This window comes from Neovison vison, chromosome 6, assembly GCF_020171115.1.
Source record: "Neovison vison isolate M4711 chromosome 6, ASM_NN_V1, whole genome shotgun sequence".
Lineage (NCBI taxonomy): Eukaryota > Metazoa > Chordata > Mammalia > Carnivora > Mustelidae > Neogale > Neogale vison.
Window position 1 is genome coordinate 23,871,299 of NC_058096.1, and position 8,795 is coordinate 23,880,093.

Below are 8,795 nucleotides of genomic sequence, written 5' to 3' on the forward strand. Positions count from 1 at the left end.
CACTGAATGGGTGACTGCTGTAGGTCAAAAAGAATCATTACCTCCCATTTTGTAAGAGATGAACAATTTCTTTCACTTACAAGTCATGTACTGCTCCTATTCCATTCTAACAAGGACTATTACAACTCTCGTTAGTTCTGCACTAAGACCGCTGCTACTACTACTGTTAATGTTGTTATTTTTATTTCCTGAGCAAATAAATGGGATTACCACACAGGTGATTGTTTTGTGTTTGGCCTTATTTATTTATTTTATTTTATTTTATTTTATTTTATTTTATTTTGAAACCTTAATTTCCACTAACATTATTTCCATTTGTTTGCCTTTATGCAAGAGCAACCTAAGACCACTTAGTGGTTGTTCTTACCCATTCAGTGGCCTGAGGAGTGGGAGCTGCGAACGAGTCTTCAGGGGCAGGCGAAGTGCTCCAGTCTTCAGTAGAAAACTACTGAAGAGGCAAAGAGGACACCTGCATACCTCCAGGTCAGTCTGTGACTCTAGGCTGAGTAGCAATGAACTCAGGTGCTGGAGCAGTTCCTTTACCCTGAAATTCCTCCTTGGTCACAGCCTTTTCAGCAACAGCATGCTCTTCCTTTTCCAGTTCTTCAGGATCTCTGTAGAAGTAGGGATCAGGCATGACTTTCCATGGGGCTGGCATCCTCCAGAGCAGACCCACTGAGTGAGCTCCCTTATGGTCGCAAGGGGCAGTAGAGTCCACATAGTATAGAGGAGTGTCTGTGTCACACTGAGCGGTGGTAGGCAGGAGGCAGGTTAAAATAAGACATTGTGAGAGGCTGGTGGTCAACCCTGGGTTCAGTAGCCAGTCTGGGCTCCCAGAAGGCTGCCTGGATGCCATTAGTGAAAGTTCCAGGAGATGCAAAAGGAGCATCTCCAGTAGCAGCAGCAAACTTCAGCACAGTTCACTGACCAATATTCCCAAACAATATGACACTGATATCAGCTAGGTTTTCAGTGGCAACAATGGCATGAGCACCGTGAAGCTTCTCCCAGGTTCTTTACAGATGATACATAGTTGCCATCACTTTTCCTTTTGTGGTGTACTGTTCCATTTAGAATTCAAGGTCAATGTCACTGAAGTGGGTTCTTGTTGCAAGGAATTTGAGGACATCCTCCTCCTCCATTTGCAAGATGTCAAGGGCTCCAGCCATGGTGAATATTTCCCACAGTATGGGAAAAGGCTAATTCAGTTTGCTTTAAAGGAAACAATGTAAACATTTCTAGTAAGGTGCATTGTCAAGTTCCTTTTTTCTCTTTGAGAGTCACCAATGGTTGGAACACAGGATCTATGGGACTTTGTTAGACTGCTTCAGAAGATAAGTCAGAAAAAGTATCTCGGGCTTCTTGCCACATACAACCATGATAGAAGATGCCCTTTTCAGACAGAAGGTGTGTGAAATAGGTGACATAACACTAAACATCTAACTAGTCTTTCTGAAGGATGATGTTATCCTGAGATCTGTCATTGGTCTCTGCTACCAACAGGCTAGTTGTATGGCAGTAACTTAGCAGTTAGCTAGTTCAACCCACAAGTGTTAGTACATTTATGATGGCACCCATGCATTTGTTCCATTATTCACAAAATTTGAGGTGTTTGTAGACCATTGTCCAAACTTGGGTGGGATAAGATGGAAGTCTTACTGAAAGTCGCAGAATTAGTCATTTTGTATACATTACATGAAAAATAAAGACGTACATGCTTTTGCTCACACACCTCCATCAATCTACCCATTTTTCTTATCTCTTCCCCAGAACTCTGAATTTTTACCTCCCCCTTTTTTTTCCCCTTTCCGAACTAGATAAGCAATCAAACCTTTTAAATCTATCCTAAAGTTACTCATTCTTCTGGCCACTTCTCATCCATAGAATGTGACAACTAAGTGATTGCACACAGCTTTGCTTTCTGAAGTGATGTCCTTCATAACTTAACTTCAGGACCACCCCTTTGTAGAGATGTAAAAAGGCAGCAATTCCCTTCACCTAACACAAACATATTGCAATAATCCATCCATGAATGGGTTAAGATTTCTCCTACTTTATGAGTTGGTCATAAGGAATTCACAAAACCTCATAAGTGTGAACTGAAGGAAAGTCATTTGTATCAAGAGATAAGTGACAGAGGAATCAGAATTAATGACCTGTTCATGTAATTTAAATATGTATTTGATCTGCTTGAGACAAAGCTTTACTGTGATGTTCCAATTTTACAATAGATCTTTCCTCTTTTGCATGACATTATGTCAAAATGGTATGATAAAAGATACCCCAAAATGGACAGCTCTAATAATTCAGCCAATTGGTGTTTCCTGGCAAATAATAGTTCTTACTAGGACCACAGTACCTCCTCTCAATTCTGAAAGATAGACTTATGGTGAGTTCTTAGCTCATAGTATTAAATCCATTTTCTCTTCCCCTATTCTCATAATCTTCTGATTTCATCCTCAACACTCTGTCAAGGAAGTACAACATTTATTCCTAATTTACTGTATTTGAGTGCAGGATTCAAATAGCCAATGTAATAGGTTATTAGGATATTTTAGGGGTCCTTATAATGGTTATAAAGTCCCCAAAGCAATTAAGGTGTCTCCTATTAAAACAGGGCGCCTGGGAGGCTCAGTGGGTTAAGCCGCTGCCTTCGGCTCAGGTCATGATCTCGGGGTCCTGGGATCGAGTCCCACATCGGGCTCTCTGCTCGGCAGGGAGCCTGCTTCCTCCTCTCTCTCTCTCTCTGCCTCTCTGCCTACTTGTGATTTCTCTCTGTCAAATAAATAAATAAAATCTTTAAAAAAAAAAACATATTTCCCAATCCTTGGATGAATATATTCAGAATCTATGCTAAATACTGTCCACAGTTCCTGTCCAGCAAAAATTAGCTGGGTTCTATACTCCCTTTAATGTGTAAGCTATTTATTTCTAGAAGAGATTCTACTTTCCTGTTTGGTTTGTCATTAATCCTGATGCTTGCTATTGTCTTAGAAGCAAAGAGGGGAAGCAAGAAAGATCTTTTATGGAAACAAGTTCCATCTCTATAAACATCTAATTCAAGTGGGTCATTTCAAGGTCATCATTCAAGGAAGAGACTGCTTTCCTCTCATAAGAGAAAGGGGGCAGCTTCTGCTGAAATAATGAATTCAGTGGAATTTGGGAATTCAGATTAATCGGACCTGTCCACCTGTATTTTCCATCATGATTTCAGAGTTCTACTCTTATTCTGTCAAAGTCCTAACATCGACAAATGAAATTTGTTAAGTCTGAACACTTAATTAAATCACACAGTCTAACTCCCTTACAACTAGGTTTTGCCCGAGATTACATCTTCTGAAGAACTTATAGAAGTTACTCATAATATGCCATGAGATATCACTTGATACCCAGGTATTAGAGAAGTTGGCTGTTGAGTGACCTAATTGTCATTGCCCCACACAGTCCTAAGATGGCAAAACCACACATTCTAATGCCTTAGTTTCCACCTGTACCTCTTTCAATCACCACTTTCTTGATGAGTAACTCTTGGATTTTTTGAGATGGCCAATTCATAGCTTTATCAAATTTGGCCACTTCCTTCATGTTCTCTCCCAAACAAGTCCTATTTTTTTTTTTCCCTTTCAATATGGATAGACTAAGAATTTCCCAAAATTTTAGGTTCTGCTTCTTTGTTCCTCATTTCTGAGGAGGTTTTCTGATGGAGGTTTTCTCTATAGATTTCTTCTTCTTCTGTGCTCTTACAAGAATTGCTTTTAACAGTTCATTCGCAACAATCTTGGTACACAGCATGTACCTCCAAACTCTTCTAGCCTCCACCTTTTATCCAGTTCTAAAACTACTTCCACATTTTTAGGTATATGTTACAGCAGCACTGTGCTTCTTGGTTCCAATTTGTGTTTTTTTTGTTTGTTTTTGTTTTGTTTTGTTTTGTTTTAGGGTTTTCCAGAGAAACAGACCATTAGGTTGCATAAAGAGATACAAAAGGAAATGTATTACATTGAGCAATGTATTTCATGAGCAATTTGCTCATGAAATTATGGAGCCCAAGATATGCCACAACATGCCATCTACAAGCTGTAGAACCAGGAAAAACTTTTGGTATAATTCAGTTCAATTTTGAAGGTACAAGAACCAGAAATTTCAACATCCAAGGGTAGGAGAAGACAGATGTCCCAGCTCAAGGAGACAAAGAGAGAATTCACCATTCCTTCACATTTTTATTCAATTCAGTCACCCAAGGGATTGGATGATGCCTACTACATTGGAGGAGTGATTTTTATTACTTAGTCTATTGATTGAAATGCTGATGTCTTCCAGAAACACCATCACAGATACATCCAGAAATGTTTTACCTGCTATCTGGGCATCATTTGGCCCATTCACATAGAATCAATCATTATAATTGGTTAATTCAGTTAAAGACCAGAAAGGAAATGTCTTTTCCTACCACCAGTTTACCTTGTCTTGTCCACAACTATCTTCAGATATTACCAGGTATAAATATAGGCACATTGTTTCCCCTTTCCTCATTCAATTTCTGCTGGTCTTGGTCTCTGCTTTTTTATTCTACATCACATTTTTCTTTATGCCTTGCCCAATTATAAGAACTAAACCTGATACTCAAAGAGAACAATTGATTTGTCTACTCCTGTATAGAAAATATCTGAACTAGGAGTCAATCCCAAGTCACCTGAATCTCTCCCACACGCAGTATGATAATATTACCAAGATTATTGGAAAATTCATATTATTGCATAAATCATGTGGACAAGTACAAATATCTATTTCAACACAGATCAAATGACTATAGCATTAGTAATCTAAACAAAAATGGGCTTTTTTCTTCTTCAAAATCTAGAATCTTGATATAGAATATGGATGGCATATATACATATATTCAAATTATATTATTATTTTGATAAGGAATCAGGAAAAATAGCCATTTTACTGATTTTCCATTTTCTAACATAACAGAGTATACGTGTGCACAGTAGGCAATCAGATATTCCAAGGCATTTTGCTTTGTTTTTCTGAATATATGCAAGTATACATGCATATATTTGTGTTTATTATGCATACATTACTTATTATTAAATTATTATTTATTTAGTATCTGTAGTTTGTCAAGTCTTTAAACTATCCTCATGTTCCTTTTATTTTCTTCGACTCATGGCTAAATTTAGAACCATAGCATTTGCTTATTGTTGAAGTACTGATTCAAACAGAAGGTAACTGCATTTCCAAGAAATAAAATAAGGCTGAAATAGCACTGAGGAAGAATTTTGGCACTGTAAGTTGTGTAGTGAAATCATGAGAAATCTTTACATGTTCTCAAGGACAATATTCTTTGGTATTATGTGATACATGGAAAAAAAGAGAAACTAAAATCTGTCCGAAACAAAGGACCTGTTTAGCTCCTGGATCCATAAGTTTGATAAACTCTGATTGCCTAGAGAAGAACAACAGTCCACTGCGGGCAGAGAGATATCTATCAATGACATCTTAAGATGCCTTATGTGATTCTAATACACTCACATCATTCAGTGCTCTTATACATATCCATTCAGAGGAATTAAGCAAGAAATATTTTTCTGGAAAGTTGTGTTAATTCCATTTCCAACATAAAATGTATTTTAAATTATCAGGTACTTAAAAATTTTAGTAGAATTTCAGTAGAAACTTATATTTTTATCTATAGCATTTGACTGGAATACAGCAAAATAAAAAAATATTGATAAGTAGCTTTACTAAATATATCATAAAAGGCTAAAACCTATATGGCACATATATATCTTTGCAATCTCCCAGGTACTTCTTTTCACAAATGGGATTTCTTGACCTTTTCTATTTAACAATTTGAAATTGTTACATAGAATGGAATGAGTTATACTACCATACTTTGTAGTACTCGTAATTTAAAATTTAAAAGTCATTTAACAGGAAACATATGAATATTTCCAATATTAAGTACAATGCTAAAATTTTTCATGAATTATGTCTAAATTACATGTGATGTTTAAAGACAAAAGAAGGTTTCTGAGTATTCCAGCAGTTGTTCTTAAACCTTAAATATCTCATAACTTAACTCTTTGGCCTTTCTATATGACCCAAATACTTTAGCTTGTGCATTTATTCTTGGCTCTCATTTGAACTCCCTCATACTTGTAATTGATTCCTGAGGGCTTGAGGGTGAATTACATTTCTTTTTTCCTTTAAAAAAAAAAAAAAAAAAAAAAAACGATGGCAGAGAGGAGCTGAAGGAAAGGGAGAGAGAATTCCGAATAAGCTCCATGTTCAGCACAGAGCCTGACATGGGGTTGCATCTCAGGACCCTGAGATCATGACCTGAGAGAAAACCAAGAGTCAGACACTTAATTGACTGAGCCACCCAGGAGCCCTGGATTATACTTACTTTGTAATTAATATTGCTTAGGGAAAAATCACAACCTTAGAAAATTGATTACAATGATTCTTTTCTTTCACACAGGAATCCAGAAAGAAGTTACCATAAAGTTGTAAAATTTGACCAGTTTTTTAACTGATTACTCACCAAATGAATAAAGTCAGAAAACTTCTGGGTGGTAATTGAAGAACAGAGAACTAGGATTATATATACAACATCCCTAAAGCCATATCTGATTTTTGGGTCTGGATCCAATCAGAAAAATACAGTACTCTCAGGAAACCCACTTTACTATAAAGTTGCAAAATTGCATTGGGTAAATTTTTATTCCAAAGAAACTGAGACAGTTTATACAGTGGCTAAGCCAAGAGCACTGCTTGGGGAATTTAACTGTTTTGCTCAAGCTATCACTGGCCATCTGTTATTGAAGAGAGGTCTTTAGAGCCTGAGTTATCTAGGCAGGCTTAGGCTGTTGAAAGAATAACTTGGCTAAATACTCAGTTTTCCATGTCAATTTTTTAGATACATACTGTATAAGGAATGAAGAATAGGTTTTATTATTTCTTAGTGTTGATATTACATGTCTGAAAGCTTGTTCAGACATAGAAGAATATTCATGTTCCCAATCCCTGTGTCTGTGTGTATGTGTGTATGTGTGAAGATTTTGCTGTGATGGCTGAAGTGTGTTTTTTTTAATAACACTCATGACATATTTGCTCAGTTTTGAATAGTTTGTAAACACCAACTGAAAAAATATTTAGCAAGTGGTTTAAGAAAATAAACATGTGGCATAGTTTGCCTTGAATTTTGGTTCAGGTTCAAAGGATAAGTGCATCAACATTAAGCACTTCGGAATAGATACAAATTTTTATTATCTAATTTATTTCATGATGATCTGAAACATCTAGCTCTTTTCTTTGTGTTGAAAAAGAATCTTTAAAAAAAATTCCCACAGTAGAAGTAATGTTAATCGTGAGTATTAGATTAGGTTAGGTTAACAACTTTGTTTTGTGAAAATCAAAAGCAGAAATAAATTAACAGGTTATCAAAAATAAATTTTCAAATTATTGTATTATTTCCATGAACAAATATTTGATGAACAGTTGATTATACTGCTATAGAGCACTTGTTTTTAACCCTTAACATGTACTGAGAAGGGAAGTTAAATATTTCATTTATATATATAAAGTAGCTTTATTCTTGTAAAATTTATATTGTTGTTGTTATAAAGAAGTCAGGAAAAGATGCTTATTTCACCAATTTTCCTACTTCTGTTATGACAGAGTGAGCATATATGGGAAAACTGGGTGGCCAGATGTTCCAAAATATGGGTATTCTGTTTTGTTTTTCTGATTATATGCCAAGCATCTATCAGAGTGCTCAGGAAAATAACATTTCTGAATAAATTAATGAAAATAACAAAAACAGAAGCATTTTAGATATGACATTTTGACTACATTTAAAAAAAATACTTGTGTCATTTTAATTTGATATAATGATTCTATATAGTTATGAAGTAGTCATTTTCAAACTACACCAGGAGTTTCCATATGTAGGGACTGTCCTCCCACATTTACCAAAAGGCAATAGTAAGGGGAATAAATAGGAATATGAAGGTGGATGATGACATTTCATGACAAACAAGTCTGATGGTCTCATTTGTTATCATATTCAATCATTGAAAATATGCCAATTCTTGCTCATCAATAAAATTTTATTTTTCTCCACAACTCAGATAATGGATTTTATGTGGTATTTTGTAGAATGATTTAATTAAATAGGAGAGTTTATAATAATTTGAGTCAACATGCCAATGGAAGAAAAGACACAGGTGCTTTTATCGTTATATTCTTTGGAAAATATCTAAGGATCCAAATGTCATTTAAAAAGTTTTAAAGGGCATTTTTTATATGAAAAAACATTTTCAGTATTAAGACCTGATATTTTTATGTAAATTTAAGTGAGAATGACAAATTTACAAAATTTGAGGGGTTATTTTATCAAAAGGGCTTTTAAAATTTAGCTGATATAGTTCAAATATCCCTTTACTTTTTCTTTTTTAAAGTACGAACACTTCATGAATTTGGTGACATCCTTGTGCAAGGGCTGTGCTAATCTTCTCTGTATTGTTCATAATTTTAGCTTAAGTGCTGCCTAAGTGAGCACTCTCTTTTCCTTTCATGACAATACATTCTTTTGTCTTTGAGATTTAAGCTCACAGTGCCTGTTCAAAAAAAATAATATGGAAGGAAGCCTAATGAACTTACAGAAAATGTTGATTTTGGACAGGTGAAAGAATGAAATGATCTGAAGTACTTCTTATAAATGCGTATGATGAATTAGTCTGCCACATTTAATAATATGCTTTATCCCTTTCAATTAAAGCTAT

The 8,795-nt window shown here is 35.3% G+C and overlaps 1 non-coding gene and 1 pseudogene across 1 annotated transcript; both read right to left on the reverse strand.

Moving 5' to 3' along the window:
• Positions 1-340: 340 nt before the first annotated feature.
• Positions 341-1,169, reverse strand: LOC122910353 (annotated as a pseudogene).
• Positions 1,170-8,465: 7,296 nt separating this feature from the next.
• Positions 8,466-8,572, reverse strand: LOC122910999. The gene has a single exon (XR_006385343.1). It is a non-coding gene; the product is annotated as a U6 spliceosomal RNA (small nuclear RNA).
• Between the last annotated feature and the right edge of the window lie 223 nt (positions 8,573-8,795).